At 44.8% G+C, this 26,939-nt stretch overlaps 1 long non-coding RNA gene and 1 pseudogene across 4 annotated transcripts in view; one reads left to right on the top strand and one right to left on the bottom strand.

Moving 5' to 3' along the window:
- The window catches only part of LOC144326274 (uncharacterized), a 69,644-nt gene extending 42,938 nt beyond the window's left edge, over positions 1–26,706 (bottom strand). The window contains exons 1-4 of one of the 3 annotated variants that reach the window (XR_013391468.1): positions 26,418–26,706; positions 22,424–22,480; positions 16,743–16,857; positions 6,895–6,999 (exon numbers count right to left, since the gene is read on the bottom strand). This is a non-coding gene — a long non-coding RNA (uncharacterized LOC144326274). The remainder of the gene's footprint in view (positions 1–6,894; positions 7,000–16,742; positions 16,858–22,423; positions 22,481–26,417) is intronic. The other 2 variants (XR_013391467.1, XR_013391469.1) reach the window with 2 other exon arrangements.
- Positions 7,885–10,898, top strand: LOC144326422 (structural maintenance of chromosomes protein 2-like; annotated as a pseudogene). The gene is made up of 4 exons (XR_013391505.1): positions 7,885–7,938; positions 8,960–9,103; positions 9,859–10,050; positions 10,564–10,898. The product of XR_013391505.1 is annotated as a structural maintenance of chromosomes protein 2-like (transcript).
- Positions 26,707–26,939: the final 233 nt, after the last annotated feature.

The raw sequence follows: 26,939 nt of genomic DNA on the forward strand, positions 1-26,939 counted from the left end.
TAGCCTCATTTCCATTTTCATAGCGTTATGGTCGGAGCAGGTTTTTGGGCAGATTTCCACTTTTCTTGTCCTCGGTGCCAGTCCTCTAGTTATCCATATTTGGTCGATTCTTGTCCATAACAGATGGGCTTCAGAGAAGAATGTTCCTTCTCTTCCTAGGGGGTTCTTTGTCCTCCAAATATCAATCAAGTCCATATTGTCAGTTAGCTCAAAAAAAGTTTTAGGCAGTCTGCCATCCTTTGTCAAGTTTTGGTTTTGTGACTTATCCATGTTGGTGGAGACCACCCCATTCATATCTCCCATCATAATGATGTTATTATAGTCCAGATAGTCCAGCATTGTCTCATGCAGCTTCTTGTAAAATTCTGATTTCCCCTCATTAGGTGCATAGATTCCCAATATCAAAAACTTTTCACCTTGTGCTTGTATCTCAATTGCCAAGATTCTTCCTTGCTCATCTTTAAATAAAAATTTTGGTGATAGGCTCTCCTTTGCATAAATCACCACTCCTCTTTTCTTAACTCTGTCCGATGAAATAAATTCTTGGCCTAATCTCTTATTAATTAACACTTTCCTATGGAGCCTAGTCATGTGCGTTTCCTGCAAGCAAATAATGTCCAATTGTTCTTTCTTTAATACGTGAAATAGTCTTCTCCTTTTTTCCGGGGAGTTACCACCATTGATATTCCAACTAAGAAGCTGCAGAGACATCCTGGTCAAATCTGCTAATCACTAGGTGGTGGCGTTTCTTTCTTCTGGTCTTCAGACCCCAAAGGTGTGGGTATAGACAACGGTGTGGGTACCGACAAAGGCCCAGGCCCTGGAATTCCAAAAATCCCTTTCTGAAGGTCTTCTCCGTAGTCGTTCAGAAACTTTTCTTTGTCCTCAGCAGTTTTTATTCTCACTTTCTTCCCTTTAAATGTGAAGGATAATCCTTGAGGAAATTCCCACCTAAAAGGAATGGAGTTGCTCCTCAACAACTTAGCAAGCTCTGTGTATGTAGATCTAAGGTCCAAAAGTTGTTTTGGGATGTCTTTGTAAATTTCTGCCCTCCTGTCTTGAATTGTAAGTGACTTTCCGTAGTGTAGACTTAATATTTTATCTCTTTCCTCCTTGGACCTCAAAATAAGCAGACAATCTCTAGGTTTATCCTTCCTTGCCACTCTTCCCAGTCTGAAGGCGCTTACAATTTTAAAATCCTTATCTTCCTCTAGGGCCCAAAACTTGGCAAATTCTTTTGTCAAATAATCAGTTAAGTCCCCTTGTTCAGGTTCTGGAATCACCCTCAATCTGAGATTATTTTCCCTATTTCGTAGTTCGATCATGGACAGGTAGGCCTGCTGTTCACCAATCTGCTTGTGTAATGGCCTTACTTCTTCCTGTAATGCTTCAACTTTTTGACTAGCTTCCACAGCTAATTTGCGATTTTCTGAGGTAGCTTCAACAAGGTTCCCAATTGCTTGAGCGTGCTGAGCTACTTGTTCAGTCAATTTATTAACACTGGCTGTGGCTTGATCAATTTTAGCCGAATGTTCATCTGCCTTTTTATCCAAGCTTTCCAATTTTCCCAGGATTTGATCTAGTACTGAGGCGGATCTTCCTGCAGCCATACCCTCTAGCAAGGTCTGCTCAATTTCTTCCTCTTGTGCCCCCAGAACAGCAGGGACAGATGATCTACGCTGCTGTGGAATCAAAGTTGTTTGCGTTAATTGTTTAGCCTTTGCTTTAGCCGATCTTGTTTTCCCAGTGCCACTCATTCCACTCCTGTCTGCGTATCAAGGTCAAATTATGTAAAGTCCCATGGGAATCCACAAGCCCAGAAAGTAAACAATGAAACAGAAGAAAGAGGAAAAATACAAGTCTCAAACAGTTGTAATTCCAAAATCCTCTAGGGGGAGTTCAACCGTGTCTTAGGGAAAACAAAGGAAGTTTTTCCAAAACTTATTCCAAGAACTTAAAAGTTTTAACAGTGTCCAATCAATCAAAAGTTTCAAAAGGACCTTCAGGTTCTTGTAACCAGCAGAGTTGATCCTTGTTAAGCAATGTTTCTATAAAAGTGCCAGGCAACGTTGTTTCCCACCAACTAGTCCAATAGTACTCAGAATGTATCAGTTCAAAATAACAAAGTTAAAGCCTGCAATCTGACAGCTCTGAAAGTTTGGCAGTTCAAGTACCTGGGTTTCTTTATAAATTATTTGTAAATCCACAGAAAGAGGATAACCAAGTTCAAAGTCAGAAGAAAGAACAGAGAAAATCCAGTCCTTTAAATCCAAAAAGCATTCCTATAATGCACGAACTAATGGCTTTTTACTCCACTTCAAAGGTTTCAGATCCAAGTCTTTGCTTTAAAACTTTAAGCAGGATCGGGAGGTGGACTTCCTGGTTACGTCTCCCGCTTTAGCCAAATTTTTAAATTTATTTAATCCAATTGCTTTGATCCCTCTTACTCACGGGTTGAAGTTTCCGAATCTATTGTTCCAAGAAAAAAGGTCAACGCTCACCGACAGCAGCTATGCGGCTTCACTCACACAGAAAGAGCGATCGACTCACAGCACCGCGCCAGCCCCTCCACGTTCCGGGACCCCTTACGGGGTTCCTTCTTCGTTTCGGGGGGCGCTTCTGGTGCCCGCCGAGTCCCACGGCCACAGGCTCGCTCTGCCTGTGGTTTCCCGACATGGGTCCCCGCTTCGCCGTAGCGGGCGACCCGTTTCCGCGGAGCTTCCCCTTCAAAGAGCGAAGGAGACCGCCATTGCCGTTCGCGCCGCCTCCGGAAGTCCGATTGTAAATTGTTTTAAATGGTTTTTAATATTGTGCTTTAACTGTTGTAACCTGCCCTGGGACTTTAGCGTGAAGAGCAGGTAATAAATAATAGTTTTAACAATACATTTGGACCACTTGATGCAGCATCACAAATTTCACCCTGCAGAGAGAGCTTTTGTGTCACCTGACATTATTCCAAAGGCAACCCTATTCAAGCAATTGAATTCACCATAGACAGCTGTGGAGCGGCTGGATTGTGCTTGTGTCGCTTATGTATTCATTAGTCTTCATTCAAGCAGCTGTTTAAGTCTTTCTTCTTTCATGAACCAGGAGCACGACCACAAGCTGCTTCGGTTTTGTCCAAGCTTCAAGAAGACTATGTGATGAAGAACAGAAGAGGTAGAAAGCTGGGGGGCGAGTAGGCACTGGCTGTGCCCCCAGGAGCTGTGCACCCAGGAGTTGGGGGTGCAGCAAAAAGCAATGATGAATCTGTGAAAGCATTTGCTTCAAGATGTTGCTACAGGTGTGGATCCCCCTCCCATCCCTCCCATCTCGTGAGAGACTGCCCATAGCAACGTGCTGAGCTGGGTGGTGGACAGTGGAGCTACTCACAACCTCGTGCCCTCTGGTGGTTTGCTACGTAACTGCAAGGCTGTAAAAAGTGGACAAACTGTCACACTAGCAGATGGAAGCAGACATGCTTTGACTTTGTCTGGCTCACTATATTGTTCTTTTTTACAGCACGAGACTGAGGCTTTTGTCGTTCCAGAGATGTCCAGCTGTCTTTTATCCGTGGCTGCCCTTGTTGCTGATGGTTTCAGCATTTGTTTTGAGAATAATATGTGTTCTTTTTCCAGGGGTGGGCGTCAACTGTTCAGCGTTGAATGCAAAGACAGGCAGTTTGTGGTAGAAATGCCTATTGCAGGTAACAGTCCCACTTAGTCAGCACAGGTGCAATTTGCCAATGTTCCAAAACATGATGGCTGTCAGCATTTATGGCACAGATGAATGGCACATGTGAACTGGGGATACGTCAAGAAGGTCCCCAGGTGCACTGAGGGGTGCAAAATGAAGGTATGTGATAAGTTTTTAGATTGCAGAGCTTGTAAGCAATCAAAGGTAAAAACGTGCTCTTACCCCAGGTCTAACAGAGTGACAACCAGGCCTTTTCAGCTGGTGCATGCAGAATTGTGTGGCCGTATGCCAGTAGCCAATCTGGGTGGGACCAAATTCATACTTTCGATTGTGGATGATTTTTCGAGGAATAGCTGGGTCTTCCCGATTAAACACAAAGGTGAAGCTGCAGCACTGGTGAAAGACTGGATCTCTGCTGTAGAACTGCAATTCTCTTCAAAGGTCTAGAGTTTTCAGTCTGATAGTGGTGCAGAGTTCACCAGGTCTGCGCTGCAGAGTTTCTTCCGACAAAAAGGTATACGTCACAGGTTGACAGTCCTACACAGTCCCCAACAGAATGGCATTGCTGAACACAAGAACAGAACACTACAGGAGGCTGTTGCAGCTATGCTCTTTGATTCTGGGCTCCCCCAACACTTTTGGGCTGAAGCCTGGAAGTGTGCTTCTTTTTCTCAGAATCGCTCATATTGTTGTGTTGTAGGGGACACACCCTATTTTCTGCTGCACGGCAAGAAGCCCAAGGTGCATTTTTTCCGTGTTTTTGGCTGTGAGGCTTGGGTTCTTGTGCCAAAGGCCAAAAGCAGAAAGGGTGGACCAAGGTCCCGGAAAATGATCTTCTGTAAGTATGAACCAGGGACCAAGGGGTGGAGATTTGCCTATCCAGAAGGCAATCAGTCCAGGCTTTTAGTCAGCAGGAGTGCTGAGTTCTGTGAGCAAGTGGGTGTACAAGCATACATGGGAACCCAAATGTACTTTCAGAGAGTCTGCTTGACTCAGCTGATGAGGAAGAGGTGGAGACTGATCCTGCTGCTGAGGAACAGAGTCTAGAGCAGGGGCAGCCAAGAGCCTCTCCTAGAGCTGTCAAGTCAGAGCCAAAAAGTGCACCGTCCTCGCCCACAGGACCAGTTAAGAAGTTCAAAAGGCGCAGCAAATCAGAGGGGGAGCTCTCTGATGCCAAGGACGGTCTAGCTGGCCCTGGTGGGTCAGAGGGGGTACCTGAGCTCATGTTGATATGTTCGACCCGGGCCACTAAAGGTAAACCACCCAACAGGTTTGAGGTCACAAGTGTATGGGTTGGAGTGGCTCAGTGTGAACCTGAAAGTTTTGAGGATGTTCAGAAACTGCCTCAGTAAGAAGCCAGTAAATGGCAAGAGGCAATGCAGAAGGAGATGAGCTCAATGGAGTCTCTAGGTGTGTTCTCCCTCACAACGTTGCCAGCTGGCCAACAGGCTGTGAGTAGCAGGTGGGTTTATCGTCTTAAATCCACAGCAACAGGAGAACTACAGTACAAGGCTAGGCTAGTAGCCAGAGGGTTTATGCAGTGGAAGGAGCTGCATTACACTGAGGTGTATGCTCCTACTTCCTGAAGTGAAACTCTGTGCATACTCTTAGCCATTGCTGCACAAAGAGGTTTGCAGGTGCATTACTTTGATGTGGATGTAGCCTGCTTGAACTCAGACCTCCAGGAGGAGCTGTACATGCTTCCTCCTCCAGGGTTTGAGGGCAATGGGCAAGGCATTGTGTGGAAGTTGCACAAGTAAATTTACGGGCTGAGACAATCAGCCAGGAATTGGAACTTGTGTCTGAATGAAGCCTTAGAGAAGCTAGGTTTCAAGAGGAGTCGTGCTGACAGCTGCCTGTACCTGAAAGGGTCAGGAGAGTCACAGGAAATGATCTTAGTTTTTGTTGATGACATAATATATGTCTCAAAGGCAAATAAACAGGTGGAAAAGTTTGTCAAAGAGCTTGGAAAATGTTTTCAGCTCAAGAATCTAGGTTCAGTAAGGATCTACCCAGGTGTACAGATAGACAGGACTGAAGATGGAAGTTTCTTGCTCAGTCAGAAAGGCAAGATTGAGCAGTTGCTTGAGACGTTTAGAATGTCTGAATGTGCAGGGGTCAGGACACCCATGGAGACAAGCTACATGAAAGACAGTCAGCAAGTAGAACGCGCTGAGTTCGAAAATGCTGAGCTCTTACACTTGGCCCTGGGTAGTCTGTTGTATCTGTCCCAGTGGAGCAGACCTGACATAGCTTTTGCTACCAATCTGCTCAGCCGGGAAGCTACAAACCCAAGCGTGCAGGCCTGGAATGGTGTCAAGTGGGTACTGCATTACCTGCAGGATACCAAAGACTTCTGTCTCAAGCTGTCAGCCAAGGGCGACGTCAAATTGACGTGCTGGGCAGACAGCGATTGGGTGAATCTGGAGTACAGGAAGTCCATCTCTGGTATGGTGGTGAAGTTCGGGGACTCTTTGGTTGGGTGGAAGTCCCAAAAGCAAAGTCTCATAGCGCTCTCCTCTACTGAGGCTGAGTTCAGTGCACTGTCTGAGAATTGTAGGGAATTGGAGTTCTATGTGTGTTTGGTCCAAGAGATCTGTGGAGAGTGTTGCTTGCCTGTCACGGTGTGGGAGGACAATCAACCCTGTCTGAAGTTGGCAGAGTCTGGGCAGTTTAAGGCCAGAACCAAACACCTAGACATCCTTTTCCAAAATGTGTGTCAGAGTGTTATGTTGGGATTAATGCAACTGAAGTATTGTCCCGGTTGCTGATGGGTTCACGAAACCGCTAACCTTCCAGCGTCATGGGGAGTTCTGTGAAGGTCTGTGTTGTTTGGGGTAAGTGGTTACACTTACAAGCCCCCAGTGCAGGACAAGAGGGGGTGTGAGGTTTGGAGCTTACAGGGTTAACAGCTCTGTGTGTGTCCTGCTTCTGGGGAGGAGTTTTCCCTACATCCGGGGAAAGCTGAGTTCTTTGTCTGTGAGTTACTTTCCTTTTCTGCCGAGACGCATAGACACCATGCCTGCCGTCTCGGATGGTCTGTTTGTTATTTTATCATTCTGATGTAAATAAAGCTGTTAGTTTAGAGAAACAACAACGTGTGGACTCTCTTCTGCAAGCTCACTCACACAAGCACTCGCTGTGCCGCTCTGCTGCAAGTCCAGAATTTCTGTTGCTGTGGAAACGTACCAGACCCGAACAAGTATTGTCAGTACTTACTTTTGTATAGAAACCTGAAGAAGTTCACCTCACTTAAAGCAGTATGAATGTTTTATAATGCTGTATTTTGTGGGAAGAGTTGGGTCTTTTTTCCTGGATAAAAATCTGTGAATAAAAAACAGCGATGTATATAAGCTTAAACTTCTACAGATAGTTTCTCCTGGAAGCTGGCTTGTAGTAATGCTACCTCCACACCAATTAAAGAGCACAGTTGACGGATTTTGTGTGACATCTGTACTATAGAAATAGTACAATTATGGCAAGTCATTTGTTATGCTTACTATATGATAAAATAAGAGGGGCAGGACTGTGTACACTACCTTGGGTTCCTTGGAGAAAAGACAAGATGAAAATGCAGTTAAATAAAAAATCATTAGAAAGTATTGCTACTATCCAGTTCAATTGCTTTTAAGGGCACTTGTATATAAAATACTTGGGTGAAGCACTGATTGTTGTTTTTAAAATGTTTAACTTTTTTAAGGTATGGTCAGCTGAAGCAGCAATGGGAGATGAAATCTGAAGAAGCAGAACTATTGCAAACCAAGTTGCAGCAAAGTTCCTATTACAAACAGCAGGAAGAATTGAATACATTGAAAAATACCATTGGTGAGAAGAAAACGGTGATAGTGTATTTTAACTGGTTGTATTTACTGTTACTTTGGGTTAGAGTCTGCAAGCTGGTTGCTTAGCGAGGGAAATGACTTTTAAAAAATAATACTTGTTTTAAAAGGTAAATTAAGTCAATGTGGTAATTTGGTAACTTTTTGTATTTCTTGCTGGTGGTTAATATTTATCTTTCTCCAAAGGAGAACTAGCCTCTTCAAATTCGGGTAGCTTTCTGCAAAGTGCATTCTACATTGAGATCCATGGTAGCCAGGTATATCATTCAGATCAGATCCTAGCCTCGCAGAGTGGCACAGGACTGGTATTGCTTTGGTGAGGGCTGGGCTGGCGTGGTGTGCTCTGTTCACCCTCTGTGCCCTCCCCCCTATGGCGTGTGCACATACCTGCCCTGGGCGCCAGAAAACCATGCTATGCCACTGTGTGAGCCTTCATCTTTATCAGTAGACATCACAAGGCTGTTATATTACTTTAAAGATGACAGAATTTTTAACTTTCAAAATACGTCATGCCTTTACAAAAGGAACATTTCATTTTCTCTCGATGTTTCCGTTGAAGGGGGGATATTTTGCTTGGAACAGAATTTCTGTAGAAACTTTCTCCCCAGAAGTTTGTGATCAGCAGTCTCTTCCTTTTCAGAGGAAAGTGAGGAGACTTTGAAAAAAAACAAAAGAGGTTCAGAAAAAAGCAGAGGAAAAGTTCAAAGTGTTGGAAAACAAAATGAAAAATGCTGAAGCTTGATGGAGCAAAAAAACACACAAAAAAACCTGATGCTTTCAGCAAAAAGATGAAAGAAAAGGAGCAGGTTAAACTTTTAACAGTGTAATGGTGCCCAAACATTTAAATAGTCTTGAAATTAACTGAAACTTGTGATTGTTCCTAAACTAAATAACATTGTGGAAATGTCTCCTTGGGAATCCCAGAAGTTCCCAGGAAGCTTATTTGGGGCTTCTTCGTAAGAGGATCAATAATGGCAGAAGAGCTCATTGCAAACAGCTTGCTCAGTTTTCCCTTGTGGTGCATTGTTGCAGACAAGTTTTGTGTGTGTTCTGAGCGTACATTCATTTCATGTTATGCTGCCATGACATCCATCAGAACTGGCTTAGGGCATCCCGTGAAGGGGGAGTGCATTGTAAAGCCATGCCCCAGAATTGCCTGCCACAAGCAAGTATTGTGTGGGAGGCACTTAGGTGGCCCTTGGAAGACAATTGGATGTGGAATAGCTTTCTACCGTCAAGAGAACCTTGAAAAACATTTGCCCAACCCACCTTGAGAGTCTAGTGTGCATAATTTCATTAGATTGAACCCAAGCAAGTGCTATCCGTGTAGCACAAATAATATGAATGCTTTGTCAGGAGCAAGTCCCACTGTGTTCAGTGGGGCTTGCTCCCAAAGAACTGCAGCCATAATGGGTGTTTTTTTTTTGTTTGCTTGCTTTATTCAGGAGGCTGAAGCTCTAGTGTTGGAACTTGAAGAGTTAAAATGGGAACAAAACTCTTATACACAATAGATTGAGGCAGTGAATGAATCTATAAAATTGTTCCAAGAGCAGATTGAGGTCATTTCAGCCGAGGTAGCAAAAAACAAGGTAAGTCTTGTGATCCTGAATTAATGAAAGAGGCAACCTGACATGTCTTCTTGAACTCTCAAGTTTTTTAAAAAGAGGGGATGTTGAGTCAACACACCAAACATATCCTAAAATACTTTGCTGGCAAGTCCCATTTATGCTTTTGCGTTAAAAAATCCTGCGTCCAGACAGGCTTCCCTGCGTGGCTCTGCTAGGGAGCTGACCTGGCAGGAGAGCAGAGTAGCAGTGGTCCTGCGTCCGTGTGAGATGAGGGATAAATCAAGTCCAAAGACAGTTCGGTTCTTATCTCTAGAAGCGTTTATTTACAAAGCAGTAAATCCATCAGAAACTTCCGACATTCTCTGACATTCTCTGTGCTCCAACAGCACACACGCAGCTCCAAACTGAGCTGCGTCTCTCAGGCAGAATCGAAAGCAAGTCTGGAGAGTGACACAGACTGTGACCGTGCTTCTCTGCGTCAAGCTCCTCCCAGATACAGGACACCATGGAGTTTTAACCCTGCCAGTTCCAAACTCCACACTTTGGTGCTCTGTTTTGTCTTTTGAATCACATCTTGGGGGTGGGGGACTTGCCCATCAAGGGAGACTAGTCTTTGCCTGTAAGGTGCCAGTTACTGTTCCACACTCTATAGCTTTAAATCTGGAATGCTTTTTTGTTTTGCATTTTAATACGTTAAAACTTACTATTTTAAATATTTCCAGTCCACATTTAATCGTAATCAGTGTGGGGAGATAATTATCTCCTTTGTTGTTCAGGAATCCGTAAAGAACGCTCAAGAGGAACTGGCTAAGGAAGCAGTGGTGATGGCCCAGGACAAAGAAATCAGAGCCAAATCTACAGAGGCTGTGAAATATAAAGAACAAAATAACGAGGCACAGCTTAAGATCAAGGGGCTGGAACACAATATCAGCAAACACAAGTGGGAGGCTTCTGGTGCTTCTGCAAAGGTATGTTAACATATCTACTTCCCCACCAGCAAGTAAGATCCCTACTTCTGATACTTTTAACTGTGTTTGAATTTAAAATATGCATATTGTGGGCAGAGATGCATTCTAAGGGATGTAATGACTGCTGAGTAAGCCAAAGGAGTGCATTTTTTGTTCATATCCCATCACCACTGTTCAGCTTCCTTTATCTATTAAAGGTGATGTGGCTACAAAAACCTTGTGATCCTACTAGCAAATGTAAGATTGATATCCCAAACAGAAGCTTCCCTAACAGATTCCTCCTCTCATTGCAAGATAAACTTGCCCTTTCGTACCAAAGATGCAACACAATATCGACACTGAACCCAATAAGTTTTCATACTCCATGAAGTTTTTGAGACTTCCCAAAGCACAGTTTGGAATTGCTGTGCTAAGAGTTACAGAAACATTTTTTTATTTTTTTTTAAAAATGAATATGACTATAAAAGTTCTAATTTTTTTTCCTTTTCTTCTTTTTTGGTCACCAAAATACAGGCTGCCAAAATGCTGAATGACTATGAATGGATAGCTTCAGAGAAAAACCTTTTTGGCCAGCCAAACACAGCTTACGATTTCAAAACTAACAATCCAAAAGAAGCTGCCCAGAGACTTCAGAAATTTCAGGGAAAGAGAAGTTGGGCAGGAATGTCAACATGGGAGCTATGAACATACTTACAGAGGCAGAAGAAAGAGTTAAGTTGCTTTCACCCCACTCTTTCCCCCGCCACCTCCCAGTTACTGTGTACACAGCCATACCATATCCTGCATTACCCTACCCTAATGTGGAAGCAGCATGTTTAGATAGTGAACAACAAACTGGATGGCTTTAGATGCGTGAGTATGCAATAGCTAACTAATGTGTCTTGTCTTGTCAGCACGACAATTTTCATTTGTGCAACTTCTACCCCAGTGCCTGCTTCACGCTCTCCCCAGATCTGCTCCAGAGAGTTGAGGGAGCCCTTAGAACAAATTTAGAGGGTGTGCAGCGGAGGAGATTGTCAAGGGCAGAAAGGGGAGTTTTCCGTTGAGCAAGCAGAAATCCTTGTGCTGGTGGAATGCTTTCGTTGGATACTGCCCAGTGTTTTTCTGTGTACTTCAAGCAAAAGACCTCCATAACATTCTTAAAGGAGTCATTCAAACTTCCTGTTAGTGGGCTATAATAATTAGCAGGTTTTTTACCCAGCTGCCTAAAGCATTCAGGTGTCTGGTGCCAGAATGGCCAGCCCATATGATACGGAAAACTGCAGCCAATGGCAAGAGGGGCGGTGACACTGCTGCTAAGAGAGATCTTCTGTGACATCAGAGCAGGTCAGCCAATGACAGCAAAAAAGCCAGTACAGGCAAAAGGCTGTTACTGGTACAGTGGTACCTCGGGTTACATACGTGTCAGGGAACTGCCATCGGAAGGACAGGAGGTGGAAAGGCTCACTGAGGTTGAGAGAGACGTAGCAGCTGAAGAGGGAACCAGTAGGGGGAGAGAAGGGACTCCAAGGGAAAGTGAGTCGGAGGGATGGCTCAGAGACACTTCCAGCGAAAACAGTGGAGAGGTCTCAAGACCTCCTATAGGGACACCCACTCCTCGCCGGAAACTGTCACGCCGAGAGTCCAGAAGACGTGTTTCCGTTAAGGAGCTTTTATGTTGGAAGAGATTCCGAAAGCGACCACTTTCGGATTCTGCTAGCGACTGACGCAGCCATGCCGGAGGGGCTCCGTCGAAGGCAGAGGTTTGAGAACTTGACCAAACTCTGAGGGACTTGCATTTTACGCACAAGCAGCTCATTATCCCATCACAATACGCTTCAGGTTACATACGCTTCAGGTTACACACTCCGCTAACCTAGAAATAGTGCTTCAGGTTAAGAACTTTGCTTCAGGAGAAGAACAGAAATTGGGCTCCGGCAGCACGGCGGCAGCAGAAGGCCCCATTAGCTAAAGTGGTGCTTCAGGTTAAGAACAGTTTCAGGTTAAGTACGGACCTCTGGAATGAATTAAGTACTTAAACCGAGGTACCACTTAGAAGGATTCTGTTACAGTGGTGCCTCGCAAGACGAAATTAATTCGTTCCGCAAGTCTCTTCGTCTTGCGGTTTTTTCGTCTTGCGATGCACGGTTTCCCATAGGAATGCATTGAAAATCAATTAATGCGTTCCTAGGGAAACCGCCTTCAGACCAGGTCCGGGGACAGTCTGTCCCCCGACCTCTTCTGAAGGCTGGGGGGGGGGGGACAAGGGCTTTTCTTCCCACTGCCAGCCTTCAGAAGGCTGTTCTGAAGGCTGGCGGTGGGAAGAAAAGCCCTTCTTCCCACCTCCCGCCCCGCAAGCTCCGGGGACAGGAGGGCTTTGCTGCCGACCGCCAGCATTTTAAAAGCCCCTGCTGTCCCGGGGCGATTTTAAAATGCTGGCGGGCGGGAGCGAAGTCTCCGCTGCCCCAGGAGATTTTAAAATGCTGGGGGACGGCAGCGAACGCTTCGCTCCCGCCCGCCAGCATTTTAAGATCGCCCGGGGCAGCGGAGAAGTCTCCACTGTCCCGGGAAGGCAGGCTGGGGGAGCAAAGACTTTTGCCCCCGCCTGCCTTCAGAAGAGGTCCAGGACCTCGTTCCGATGCCCGGCGGCGGGGTGAGAGGTTCCCGCCCCCCCGCCCCGCTTCGGAGCAGCGTTCCGAAGCGGGGCGGCTGGGGCAGGTGTTCCCGCCCCCCCGCCCCGCTTCGGGGCAGCGTTCCGAAGCGGGGCGGCTGGGGCAGGTGTTCCCGCCCCCCCGCCCCGCTTCGGGGCAGCGTTCCGAAGCGGGGCGGCTGGGGCAGGTGTTCCCGCCCCCCCGCCCCGCTTCGGGGCAGCGTTCCGAAGCGGGGCGGCTGGGGCAGGTGTTCCCGCCCCCCCCGCCCCGCTTCGGGGCAGCGTTCCGAAGCGGGGCGGCTGGGGCAGGTGTTCCCGCCCCCCCGCCCCGCTTCGGGGCAGCGTTCCGAAGCGGGGCGGCTGGGGCAGGTGTTCCCGCCCCCCCGCCCCGCTTCGGGGCAGCGTTCCGAAGCGGGGCGGCTGGGGCAGGTGTTCCCGCCCCCCCGCCCCGCTTCGGAGCAGCGTTCCGAAGCCGGGCGGTGGGGGCAGGTGTTCCCTCCCCCCCGCCCGGCTTCGGAGCACCGGGAGAAGCGATCTCCCCACCGCCCCTTGCTTCAAAAGAGGTCCGGGGACAGCGGGAAGCGCTTCGCGCTGCCCCCGGACCTCTTTTGAAGCAAGGGGCTGCGGGGAGATCGCTTTTCGTTTTGCGAGTTTTTCGTCTCGCGAGGCGTTCGTCTTGCGGGGTACCACTGTACTTTGTTCCAAACTATCAGTATAGTATCAAGCTTCTGCAGCATTGGTTCATACTTCCACACCATGGGGGGATAAATGATAATCTCTGTAGAGACTGAATCAGATCCATCACTTTTCACCATCATCAAGGACCTGGATCTGTGTTTCATTTTGCAGCTGCCTTTTGGATTCTGAGATATGTTTTGTTTTGCTTTCTCTAGAGGTGACATCAAGGGATTTTCTAAAGGCCTCAAGCACACTATTTACTTTTTTAGATGTAATTTTCGCACAGAAATCAGGAATGTTGTTCCTAACACCAATATCAGCGATTATTGCTTTAATTATCAGAATCATGGCCCACCTCAAAAATTAAAATGATTTCTCGTTCTTTAGGATTTGTGGCATTACAGCAATTCCAGACATTATCTTCCTCCACTTCATTTGGGATTCCAGCTTTTGATAGGCAGCAGCTGTAGTTCGCAGGAAAGATACAAGGTGGTCGCATACTAATCCATATGTCCACTTGGTAATTTCAGTTGTCTTTAAATGAATACCCATAGTGTTCTTTTCCAGGCTTATCTCAATATGATCGAGGGAAAGAATTACAGGCCCCACCACTGTTCTTTTCAGGGCTCCTGCTATTATCTTTCGGCCCTTCAGCTGAAAATGTTGGTAGGAGTTCTGATGATGTAAAGGTTCAGAAGTTTGTGCGCGAGTGCCAGGACAACAGCGGGCCTGTTCTACTGTTGTAGAGGAAGGAGCATTCTGAACATTTTCACTTCTTCTTTCGTTTCAGCATGGCGAGTCGAATCAAAGAAGCTCCTTTGAAAACATATCACTTCTTAAAATCACCATTGGGACAGCAGGTTCCCCCACTCACTCACACATTGGCTTTACCTTTCTCCCACCATTGTTCCTTTCCTTCCTTGCTACACCTGAGGCTGACTTAGCACTCAAGGAGAAGGGCAGAAAGGGATGGAAACAGAAATGGCCCCTGCTCAACTGTCCCTCACAAACCAGTCACCCAGTTGGGCCTGAAATGGAAGGGGGGGGGGGGAGAGAGAAAGCAGATCAGCTCCCTTCAGGGCTGGATTTAGGTTTGATGAGGCCCTAAGCTACTGAAGGTAATGGGGCCCTTTATATGTTCAGCTGTCCTTTGTCAACAACAAATTGTCACTGGTTTTTGTGTTCAATATATGCTCTATGGTAATTTATGGACCTAAGAGGTATCTCAAGCCATTTGTACATGTTGCCATGCAACCAGTCCATGAAGAATGTAGGCACCCTATATATAGAAAGGAGCAAACCAGTGATATTTTGGGGAGCAAGCTAGCAGGCTGGGCCCATGACTTACATCATAGGAGCCTACACAACACAAAACGCAGGTTTTGTTTTATTTGTTTTTTATCTTACATTTTGGAAATGAACATTCAGGTTCTTTTCCTTTAATTTTTTGGGGGGCCCCCAAGAGAGTGGGGCCCTAAGCTATAGCTTGTTTAGCTTATACGTAAATCCGACACTAGCTCCCTTCCTCTCTAGCCTGTCTCCCCTTATCACATCCAACATCAACAACAGCCCTGCAAGTTGTTCCAAAGAGACCAGAGAAGGAGTCCAGGGCAGGCATGCCGGCTCCCTTTCTCTGGCTGCTTCACTGCCTGGCACCTAAAGGCAGGGGTGCAGGGGTGTAGCCTGGGTTGCTCAAGTGGGGGTGCACCACACTACCTGCCTGCCAATGCTGGGGGTTGCTCAGCCAACTGCCATGGGCCTTGGTGGGCAAATCTTCCCAATGCCCACAGGGAGGAGTGCTGGGCTGGGCCATGCTTGCCCGCCTCCCTCCCTCCATGCCCACTTTCCGTGGGCCTGGGCTACTCTGCCACCTTTGCCATGGTGGGATGGGTTGTGCCCGCTCAGAATTTTGCACCCAGGGCCATGCCCACCCCCTCCCAATGCTAGAAAGAATCCACTTGACTAGTCGCCAAGTCACCAGAGCAATAAATAAATACATTTCCCCACTTCATTACAGCTAGATTCTGCATACACACTCAACACAACCCTTGGCTACACAATCCATCCTGTATTTGGCTCATTTTTTGCCCTGCAAGCATATAAAAAGCAGCCCTGAGATTGATCTGCTAATGAGGCGAAGCCCTGGCTCTTAACCAAAGCATTCCCCTCAGGCTTAACCCCTACAGCTCCAGGTGTCATTGGACTAAAATTCCCACCAACCCTGGCCATTGGCCTTGCCTGCTAGGGTTGCTGGGAGTTGTAATTCAACACCACCTTTCACCCAAATAAAATTGTAGCAATTACCTCAATGTCATACCCTGAGCTTCATGTAGGGTTGCCATATTTCAAAAAGGGAAAATCTGAACACAAAAGGTTGTTGAGTCAAAAAATCAGCATTTCCAAGATGGGCATAGCTGTCAACTTTCCCCTTTTCTTGCAAGGAATCCTATTCGGAATAAGGGAAATCCCCTTTAAAAAAGGGAAACGTTGACAGCTATGAAGATGGGCTGCAATATGGCAGCCCTTCTTCATGGCTGAGTGGGGCTGGGAACACAAACACACACCCCAACCCACAGCTTGCATATGCAAAATAAATTGATCAGTGATCACCTTCGGTAGTAACACATTGTGGTGTGTCTACAGGATAGCAGCCCAAGCACCTCTGTTTCAAGAAGCTTCAAGAATTTCCTTCCCCACCGAACGCAATAACATTTTTACAAAGGCTCTAGTCTGTCTACACTCAGGTGGGAATAACCAGCTGTACAATTAAAAGATTCGGGGGAGGGGCACCTCACCTGGCTTTACGTGTGAAAAAGATCTAGGGGTTATGCCACACACACTCAGCGTTCAAAGCCTTTTGAGACGAGAGAGTCAGGGCCGTCTTAAGTATATCCGCCACTGTGGTGCAAAGATCCTTATTGCTCTCCACCCCCCCACCCCCGGTTCCCAGAGTTGTCAACCTTTTTTTAAGGGGGGGACCGGACCCCAGAGTTGTTGTTTTTAGGGAGCTGACACCACACTTACACATTATCTCTAACAAGCCCTTAGAACAAATGAAAATAAAATGAAAAGGCAGAAGAAAATCTAATGAAGTCCTCAATTCCAAAGCAATACTCATTCAAGACTCAGCAGTTCTTCTAATTCATCCTCATGATTCAAATCACCACATATCAAAAAGTTAAAGCAACCACCAGTTTGTTGTTCTTTAAATAAATTAATCAAGACACAGACAATGAAGTTCCCGGCCAATTTGTGTTTAAGTACAAAGCTGACATTTTCAAATATTGTGGGGGGTGGGGTGGGGTGGGTGTAAAGCAGTGACATCCTGAACCTAAAAAGGACCCAAAACTTGGGTCACAAAGGCTGCAGTGCTAACTGCACTTACCTGAAAGTAAGCCCTGCTGAATCTAATAGGACCTTGGAGACTGAAAAAAGTCTTGATGGAGGAGATTCATAGAGACCAAGCGGGCTTTCTCCCGAGAAGACATCTGTCAGATAACCTAAGAAATATAATCGACATTTTGGAAAAGTTGGAGGTGAATATAAACACTAAAGCAGTTTTGATATTTGTGGACGCGGAGAAAGCCTTTGACAACATTTCTTGGAGTTTTATGAGGAAGAATCTCCGGGGGATGGGGGTAGGCCAAGGGTTTGAAAATTGTATAGGTGCAATATACTCTGAACAAAAAGCAAAGCTAATTGTAAACAATGTGGTTACGGAAGAATTTAAGATAGAAAAAGGGACACGTCAGGGATGCCCAATTTCTCCATTACTTTTTATATCAGTCCTGGAGGTTTTGCTGAACATGATTAGAAGGGACCAGCTGGTTAAAGGAGTACAGGTCGGAGCTAAACAGTACAAATTGAGAGCATTTGCAGATGATCTGGTACTTACATTACAAGAGCCTGAATCTAGTACTAAAAGGGTCTTAGAATTAATTCAAGAGTTTGGTCAAGTAGCAGGATTCAAATTGAACAAGTTAAAAACTAAGGTATTGGAGAAGAATTTAACACCTATTGAAAAAGAGAGGTTTCAGAATGAGACAGGATTAACCGTGGTTAAGAAAGTGAAATATTTGGGGATAAATATGACAGCAAAAAATGTGAATTTATTTAAAGATAATTATGAGAAATCTTGGACAGAAGTGAAAAAAGATTTAGAAGTCTGGTCAAATCTGAAGCTTTCCTTGTTTGGTCGAATTGCGGTTATAAAGATGAATGTATTGCCTAGAATGTTGTTCTTGTTCCAAACATTGCAAATAGTGGACAAGATGGACTGTTTCAAGAAGTGGCAGAAAGATATTTCAAAATTTGTCTGGCAGGGCAAGAAACCCAGAATAAAATTTAAGATTTTAACTGATGCAAAGGAAAGGGAGGGATTTGCCCTGCCAGACTTTAAACTATATTATGAATCAGCAGCGTTCTGCTGGCTGAAGGACTGGCTGCTTCTTGAGAACACAGACATTTTGGATCTAGAAGGTTTTAACAATACGTTTGGGTGGCATGCATATTTGTGGTATGACAAGGTTAAAGCCCACAAAGCCTTTAAAAACCATATTGTCAGGAAAGCATTATATAATGTCTGGATTAGATATAAAGACTTGTTGGAAAACAAAACTCCAAGGTGGTTGTCGCCAATGGAGGCAAAGGCTGGGAAAAAACTCAATATGGAGTCCAAATGGCCGAGATATTGGGAAATTTTGGAACAAGAAGGGGACAAACTGAAATTGCAGAGTTTTGAGAAACTAAAAGATAAAGTGCGAGATTGGCTTCATTATTATCAAATAATGGAGGTTTTTAAGATGGACAGGAAAATTGGCTTCCAGGTGGAAAAATCAAAATTGGAAACAGAATTGTTAGAATCCAATACTAAAAATTTGTCAAAAATGTATAACTTGCTGTTGAAATGGAATACACAAGATGAAACGGTTAAATCAGCAATGATTAAGTGGGCACAGGATATTGGTCATAACATTATGTTTGCTGACTGGGAAAAGTTGTGGACCACCGGGATGAAATTTACGGCATGTAATGCCCTAAGAGAAAATATTATGAAAATGATTTATAGGTGGTACATGACCCCAGTCAAGCTTGCAAAAATTTATCACTTGCCTGATAATAAATGTTGGAAATGTAAAGAAAATGAAGGTACATTCTTTCACCTTTGGTGGACGTGCCCAAAGATTAAGGCGTTCTGGGAAATGATATATAATGAATTGAAAAAGGTATTTAAATATACCTTTCTGAAGAAACCAGAGGCCTTTCTCTTGGGTATTGTCGGCCAATTGGTGCCAAAGAAGGATAGAACACTCTTTATGTACGCTACAACAGCAGCAAGAATACTCATCGCAAAGTACTGGAAGACACAAGACCTACCCACCTTGGAAGAATGGCAGATGAAGGTGATAGACTATATGGGACTGGCAGAGATGACTGGCAGAATCCGAGACCAGGGAAGAGAGACAGCGGAAGAAGATTGGAAGAAATTCAAGGACTATCTTAAGAAATACTGTAAAATTAATGAATGTTAGAATGACGTTGGTTTAGAAAATATGTGGTTTCCGGCTGTAATGGATAAGTAAAAAAGAAAAGGAAGGTTAAAAATTAAATGAAAAACAAGGGAAAGGATTTGCTGAATAATAAATTAGAAATTGGAATACAGAAAGGGGAGGTATGAGGAAGTCGGGGAAGTAAGTCACAAGAAAATAAGGGTTGAAATTATACTTGTTTTTATTTTTTGTTTGTCAGTATTACTGTATTGTTTTGTTTGTTGTTATAAAAATTTTGAAACTTTAATAAAAAATTTATATATATAAAAAAGAATCTAATAGGACCTTACTTCTGAGTAGACAGTGGGACTGCAGCAAGAAACACAGTTGGGAATTAGGGCTTTCTGTTTTAAGTCTCAGCCAGAGGAAAATGTAATATTGGAGATTAGGGAGAAAGGAATATGAATAGATTGGGGGGAGAGGGCTGACAAGAGACCAAAAACCACAGGTAGCAAGACAAGGCACACTTTCTGGGGAGCAAGTCTCACACACAGTTGCTTAGGGCGAGGACTGCAGAGGGACCATAGTTGGGTTGTGCGTGTGTGTTTTTCAGAAAAACGTAGAATTGGAAGGGACCCTGCGGGTCATCTAGCCCAACCCCTGCAATGCTTTTTAGCTTGCATTGATCTCAAAAACCTTCAGTGCCTTTTTTTTTTAGTTGGATAGGCAATTGACAGGCTGCAATCAACAGGCTTGTTTCACAAATAAGGGAGAAGGAGGGTTGCTGGCTTGGTTTGGTTTGCCTTTGTTCTAGTTTTTAGCATGTGCTTAGTACTGTAGTTTCAGGCTATGAGCCGCCCTGATATCTATGGGTGGAGGGCAGTACTAGTACTAGTACTTCTACTACGACTACGACTACTAATAATAATAATTGTAGGGATGATCGCAGAGTGGGCAGTGGGGTCCGGAGGGAGCACACTCCCCACCAGCAGGCAGCCACAGTCTGCCTGCACGCGTGACCTTGGGGTGCAGGGCACACACACACCCCCAGACAAGCCACAGCTGTCTGAACATCGTTCCCTCTGTCTAACCTTTTGCTGTCTCAGTAGTCTGCGGTGTCCTGTCTGTAACCTTTGTCTCTGAGACCTTTTGTCTCCTTCATCATACACTGTGCAAGGGGAAAATGACGCGGTGGAAACAGGTGCCAAAATAACTTTGTACCACCCCACGATCTCGGGACTGGAAGATGTGTAAAGGTCACAGCCCAAAATGTATCTGCCTGGTTTGCATATTTGTCTCAATAAAAGGAGGCTCCACAGGGCTGGCCGGCAGCTTGCATGCAGCCCACCTGTGCGCAGCTCACCTGTCCATCACTTCATCTGGCGCCCAGGTCCATGGGGCTGGTTTTACTCACTTTGCTCGGCAAGAGCTACAGACGCGTCCCCGCATCCTATACAGGATCCCGGTGAGTATAGGAAGGAAGGAACGTGAGTATGGGGAGTTCCCTTTCTGCGCAACAGCTGAAACATTGTAACGAGTTGCAGTGCATACTTTTAAAGGCACAGCACCGCTGTTCGTGTGCAGACTTAAATGTCCTATTGAAAGTAATTCATACCCAATGTCCATGGTACCCTGAGGCTGGTTCCTTTAGGCTCCAGGATTGGGAACAAATAGGACAGACCCTGCACTCAGAGCTCCGAGCCCAAGTGCGAGTCCTGCAGGTTTGGCATTTCTGCCGAGATGCCATTCAGCAATTCGCTCCTGTTCAGCGTTTTGCTCCCATAGAGAGTAAGGCTTTGCTTTCGGTTGTTAGGCCACCATCCACAGAAGTTCAGCCTGTACTTTCTCTTATCAATCCTCCATCTGTTCTTTCCACCCCACCAAGGTTGTCAGTGACAACGCCGCTGAACCTGGTTTTTAAGAAGCCAGCGTCTGAGAAGTCAGTTTCTGAGGCTTCTCAGGTTTCTCAGCAATCCCCTCTCCTATCTCAGCCCAATCTTTCCTGTGATACCTCATTTCAGCCCTCAAGTCTGTCAGACTTAGCAGGCATAGCAGTGCCTGCTGAGTTGGTAAAGGCTCAGAAGGCAAACACCTCTGCTGTCCGGCAAATGGTTAAGGAGGCAAAAGCTTCTTCTCACCTAACTGTGGAAGAGCTTGCTGACCTAAACATGCTGTGTCTGGTTACATGGGCACCGGATGGTCAGGGCCAACAGGTTAGCTGTTGGGACCCTCTGCCTTATTCTGTTATCAGAGAGGTGACAAAAGCCAAAGATGAATTGGATTTGACCAGTACCTATCTACGTGGACTGGTGGAGGATGAGTCCTCAAACTTTGCCAAGATTCCTTATGATTGGAAAGCCCTGATGGTCGCTATGAACCTGCAAACTCAGTTGCTCCAGGAACTGTTTCCTGTGATTTCTGCATGTGCCCTACATGCCTTGCAAGCTCATAAAACTAGTGCGCTTGCAGGTGCTTTGCATCACTCAAGAAACAGCCAGTAATCGGGTCACCCTCTGACCCAGGACCAAAAAAGGGGGGATGCTTTCCTGCTCAGATAGCCCCACAGCCAATAACATCTTTGAAAAACACCTGTCACCAAGGCTGTATTTAATTATGCAGGAAGACACCATTTTCCATCTGCCTGGGGAGGTTCATCTCATTCCCATTCAGGTCGGGGGGGGGGGCGGCTTTTCTTTCCCCTGGAACTGTGGGTTTGATCCTCCACGGGTCGCGCACAATCTCTGCAAAAGGGACAACTGATTCTGTCTACATAGGCATTCTCAGAACACAAGCGTGGCCACAGACTCTGCTAAAGGGAGTCTGTTGCACAGCTACTTCTTTTCCTGTGCTTGCAACTGCAGACACTCACCAAGAAGGGGGGGGGGGGTTCCACACCTTTCTGGCTTCTTCTTTAGTTGCGTTCAAACCTTGAAATCAATGTCTGATTTTTGTCTCAAGCGTTTCCCTTAAAGCGGCTAACACAAGAGGCTATTTGAATGGACCAATGGCCAAACTCAGGGCGAAAATTAAATGCTTTATTTGCCCTGGTAGCAGAGCAACTTGAAGTTCCGACTAGGTCCTGGAATCTGCTCCTGCTTGGCCCAATTAGAATTTCCCAAACCTTTACAAGTTACCCACTGCACAATTGCAGCCTCTGCTGAATTGCTAAGAGATGCAAAAGCCCCTTCAGAGGGTATTTCCATAACTGCTAGCCACTGCACATGTCTTGCTGAACATAATGCCTCACTGGCACAGCACCTTGTAGATGGATCAGACGCTGTTAGACCTTGTGTTTAGCGATCTTAAACACCACACACACTCCCACAGCCGTGCTTTACGTCTCACGAACACAGAAAGTGGTCTACATTATAAGATGGCTGTACCTTGCCTCCACTCATCCCTAAAATGCTCCCACATCGAAGCTGTGGCAGATCTCATTAGGACGATCTCGAGCATTACAGCTCACTGGCTTCGATCTAGTCTATTGCAGTACCCTTTCACAAAGCAGATGTTGTACCTTGGTTGCCAATTTCTGTACTCTCGCATGGTTTGTAAGAGAGCTAATTTTTTAACTTACCCAAGGATGCTCGTCTGACTGTCACCTACATATTCCTCTCAGACTTCGCCAACTCTGCTGTTCAGCACCCATCCCCAGGAAGAAAAGGGTAGAAATACAAGAAAGGTGGAAATATAAAGAGAAAACAAAAATTACCAATTAAAAATTTTGTTCAGATGAAAACGGACTTGGCACAAGGACATCATATTTAGAAAAGAATTATTATTAAATAATACAAAGATATTATCAAAGCCATACAGATTACTACTAATAATGGGGGGAAACTTAAAATTCACCATGTGCTTTCTCTGCTAAAAGAGAACTTCATGAAAAGTTCTGGAGATGCAACAAAATGAAGGAACCTTATTTCACATGTGACGGGACATGTTCCTAAAGTTAAAAAAAAAGGGGGGGGGACCTGAGCTATGAGGAACCAAAGATAAATAAATACTAAGACACACATTTTTAAAGAAACCTGAAGCTTATCTGTTTTAGCATTCTTATCTGTTTTGGCATTCTAACAATGAGCATCGCAAATGAAAATAAAAGAGTGTTTCTTGATGTGACAACATTGGCTAGAATGATAATAGCAAAATACTGGGAAATGAGTTAATACCAAGAAAAAATGAATGGCGATTTTAAGTTCTGCAGGTACCTTGAACTAGCCACAATGACAGAATTAATAAGTAATACTCAGGCAAAAGGTAAACAAATACCATTCAACAAAACAATGTTTGGTTGTACTTCGATTCATTTCATAGACATCATGGAAAAAACTGATTAATAAATAAAACCAGATTATTTATAACTTAAGAGAAGTGTCAAAACCACCAAGAGATAGAGGGAAGTCAACTAATATAGCAGGGATTCAAACTTGTTTCACAGAACAGAAAGAAAGTGACTGTAAGGAAAGAAAGACAAAAAGCAATACAAATGCAATTACTTTTCTGAGAACCTCGGATATAGAATATTTTATTTAAATCACTGTTTGCATCCCCTCATTATTATTTGTGCTGTGGGAGAAAAGGGAGAGGGACAAACACTTTGTTAATGGGGTTGAGACTTCTTAAGAGGTTCATTTATCCTGTTGAAAGGGATTTTTTTTTTTATGTGAAAATCCGTCAGGAAATATTTTTCCTAAAATACATAGGCATATACACACAAACAAAACCTGTTATAAAATTTACCTGTGAAAAATTTGGCATGTTAGATTTGGAACTTGGCAACCTCCTGACTTTTGATGGTTCAGTACTTAACCCTTTTGTCTTCCTTAAGTAGCCTCTGGAGCAAAGGACACATAAGGATGATTTCCCTCAATGGTTCCATGTTTTTACATAAAGAAATTTGGATAAGTTTCTCCCTGCAGCCCATGCTCTCCAGACCTCCTCTCTCCCCCCTTTTTAAAGCTGATCTAGCCTCTGTGCATGTGCAGAGTTCATGTCTCAGCAAATCTTTTATACCATTAAAAGTGGTGCATCTTTTGGGTAAATAACCATTTGAATAAAGGAAGGAAGGGTAAGGAGTAGATTTGAAAAATAGGGTTAGATTCAAAACAAAAAGAGAAACTCAGCAATTCAAGTTATCACCAAAGCCAGCAATAGAAGTTGGTCAAATTAAATTTCTGTTAACTCAGTTCTAAGGGATCATGTTTCCTGCAACCCAGGCAAAGGGAGTACCATCTCGTGTATGTACAGGAAATTAGGGCTCACGTCTCTATTAAAATGTGGGCTATCATTATTTTGTGTGCTCCCCCTCTGGTCATTCGTAGAACAATCACCCGCTCCATTATATATGGGCAAAAATGGGCAGAGAGTCAGACTACACAAGATCCTCAACACTCTCAGCTACTTCAGTCCCCCCATTTGCAGACAAAATCATCTGCCCCCCATCTACAGGGATGGTCAAGGCTCACCCTGCTTGACTATGAATTTGTATGTGCTCAAACTTTGAAGACTTTTAAGCCTGATTTTTTAAATAATAGACAAAATGGTAAAAACTGTTGGATAATCCCTGCTTGTTATCACCAGTTCTGCTTCAAAAACATCACGGCTTTCACCTCTCACCCTTTAAAACTTTATTCTAAACTCTAAAACCAATAGTTCCATCTTTCTGTACCAAAAAGCAAAGCTGGGCTGAACTTCAACCCATCACCATACACCAGAATTAAAAAATTACCCTCCAATGCTTTGCAGACTTATTGCCTTCCACGTTGCCATAAAATTGGGAGAGTTGGAAGGGACCCTAGTCTAGCAAGACACATAAAATTCCCAGGTTGGGCGTTTCTAGAGAAGAGTTATAAAGAGTTATAAAGATAAAAAATGAACAATTTCCTGAACTTGCATCATAAGGATAAGAGTAACCTAAGGGTTAAAATAAGCACACACAGAAAGTGATTAGGGGTGAGTACCTTTCACACCAAATGGAGTTCCTAGCAAACACTGCCCCCCCCTTTTGCAGTTTTCTCATGAAAGGAAGCTTACTTGAGAGTAAATTTACCTGTTAAGGCACAGAAGTAAGAAGGTAAAAACTGAAAGAGACAGGAAGAAAGGGGGGGGGGTTGGCATTTTCCAAGAAAAGAGGCCAGGAAGTCCTGGCCTATTTTTACAGAAACTGGTATCAGGAGGCTTACAATAACCCTTCTGTCCAACTGAATCAAAGTTAAAACTGGACTCAGATAGACAATTGCTGGCCATGGAAGCTTCTACCTTTAATAACATTTTTCCTAGAAGGAACACCATATTTTCATAATCATGCAGTCATAATACCTTCAAGGATTCCTCAGAACAACAACAGCAACACTTTTCTCTCAAAAGGAGACCTACCTAAGGCTTAATGAAATACAGGGAGGCTCTACAGACATTGCATTTTAGCTTGCGAGGGCATTTGTGCCCAACTAGGCTGATTGCAACAGAAACATTAGGCTAACTTCACAGCACATTCCCAAAATAGACTGGAACACGGCTGCAGACTAGCTTTCTCATCAATGCAAGTTACAAGGAAACATTTCCCATCAGAGTTACAAATTCCTTTCCTCTTTAATTGCATAGGGAAGGGGGGCAATCCCCCACTCAGAACACAGGTAAACCCCTACAGGGGATTTTCCTACCACTTGGAGGGAGCCTCTTTTGGAGCCTCTCTTGAATAATAAACATTTGCACACACCTCAGTCTCATATTTAATAATAAGAACAACAATAATTTATTATTTATATCCCGCCCATCTGGCTGAGTTTCCCCAGCCACTCTGGGCGGCTCCCAGTGTTAAAACATGCCATGTTTAAGTTGATCAGGTCCACCACGGTTTCTTTAAAGTAAAATTTGAAGCAAGCTTGCAGTTTAAACTATGCACACTTAAGAAAGGCAGTCTGTGGATGTTGTGGCCAGTTTTAAACACAAACCCCTCAAACATTTCTAAAATGACAGAGACAGAAGGAACAGACTCACATACACTTAACAGTCAACACACATAACAGACAATGTGTAACATGTAAACATACATAGTTCCATCCTTTAGTTGATTATTGTAAGGAGTTGGCTCGCTTCCTGTTTGTTTCATTAAGCGAAGTTAGTAGGAAGGTCCCACATGAAGTGGTTTTATGAGCCTCCTTGCCTCTTCAAACACCACCAGTTAATCAAACTGGCAGGGCTCGCAACGCTTGGTTGACTGGGTACCCCTTTACCTATCCTTATTCCCTAGGCGGTTCCTCAAAATCCGCCTTCTACCCAGAGAGGGGATTGTTCAGCGTCGACTTACTCCTGTGCGAGCCTACTAAATCACCCTTGGGATATTGATCAAGCCTCCCGTCCCTTTCACTACCCAGGGACCCATCCATCACTCACCCGTCCTACGGGTTGTATGTCCCCCAGCCGGCTGCTCCTATCTGCTGTTTTCCTGGCCCGGCAGCAATCACGGGAGAGCTCTTTTCAGCTTCCCAGCAAAAAACTGCTGTGCACGTGTGAAACTCAAAAAGCGCCCCCCCCCCCCCGTTCTTCAAACCAAGCAGGGGAAAACAGACCTGCCTTTGCAAGCGTCTTTGATGTCCATGCATCCCAGACGAGCCGCCAAATGAAGGACCTTCCTTTTGTTCTCCTTATCTGATACTAGGAGCATCAGGGACACTTCAAAGTGTCAAACAACAGCAGGACAATAAGGTTTTTATTTTTGTAAAGCAATTGCCAGACAAAGGTACAGACGAGCTCACGCTCGGAGTCTGCACACCCCTTTTGGGCATGCCATCCCCTTTTATACCCTTATGGAATACATAGACACATGTTTTCCCGTAAAACATGTGATTTACAAGAATAGCAATAAAATATAGCTTTCGTTTCCTCCATAAAAGGCCATTTCCTGTGGTTGTACGTAAGCTTACACTGTTTCCCTCCTCCTTTTCAGTTCACCTCCTCCTTTTCAGCCTCCCCTTGTCTGGGGTTACCATAGCAACACATTCCTCAGAGGGGCCCATCTTCACTGTAAAATCTAAGAGAGGAGAAAAAGCCTTGCTCTTCTGGCTGGTGTAAAAAACCTCCAAGCCTTAAAG

The sequence above is a fragment of the Podarcis muralis genome, chromosome W, assembly GCF_964188315.1.
Source record: "Podarcis muralis chromosome W, rPodMur119.hap1.1, whole genome shotgun sequence".
Taxonomy (NCBI): domain Eukaryota; kingdom Metazoa; phylum Chordata; class Lepidosauria; order Squamata; family Lacertidae; genus Podarcis; species Podarcis muralis.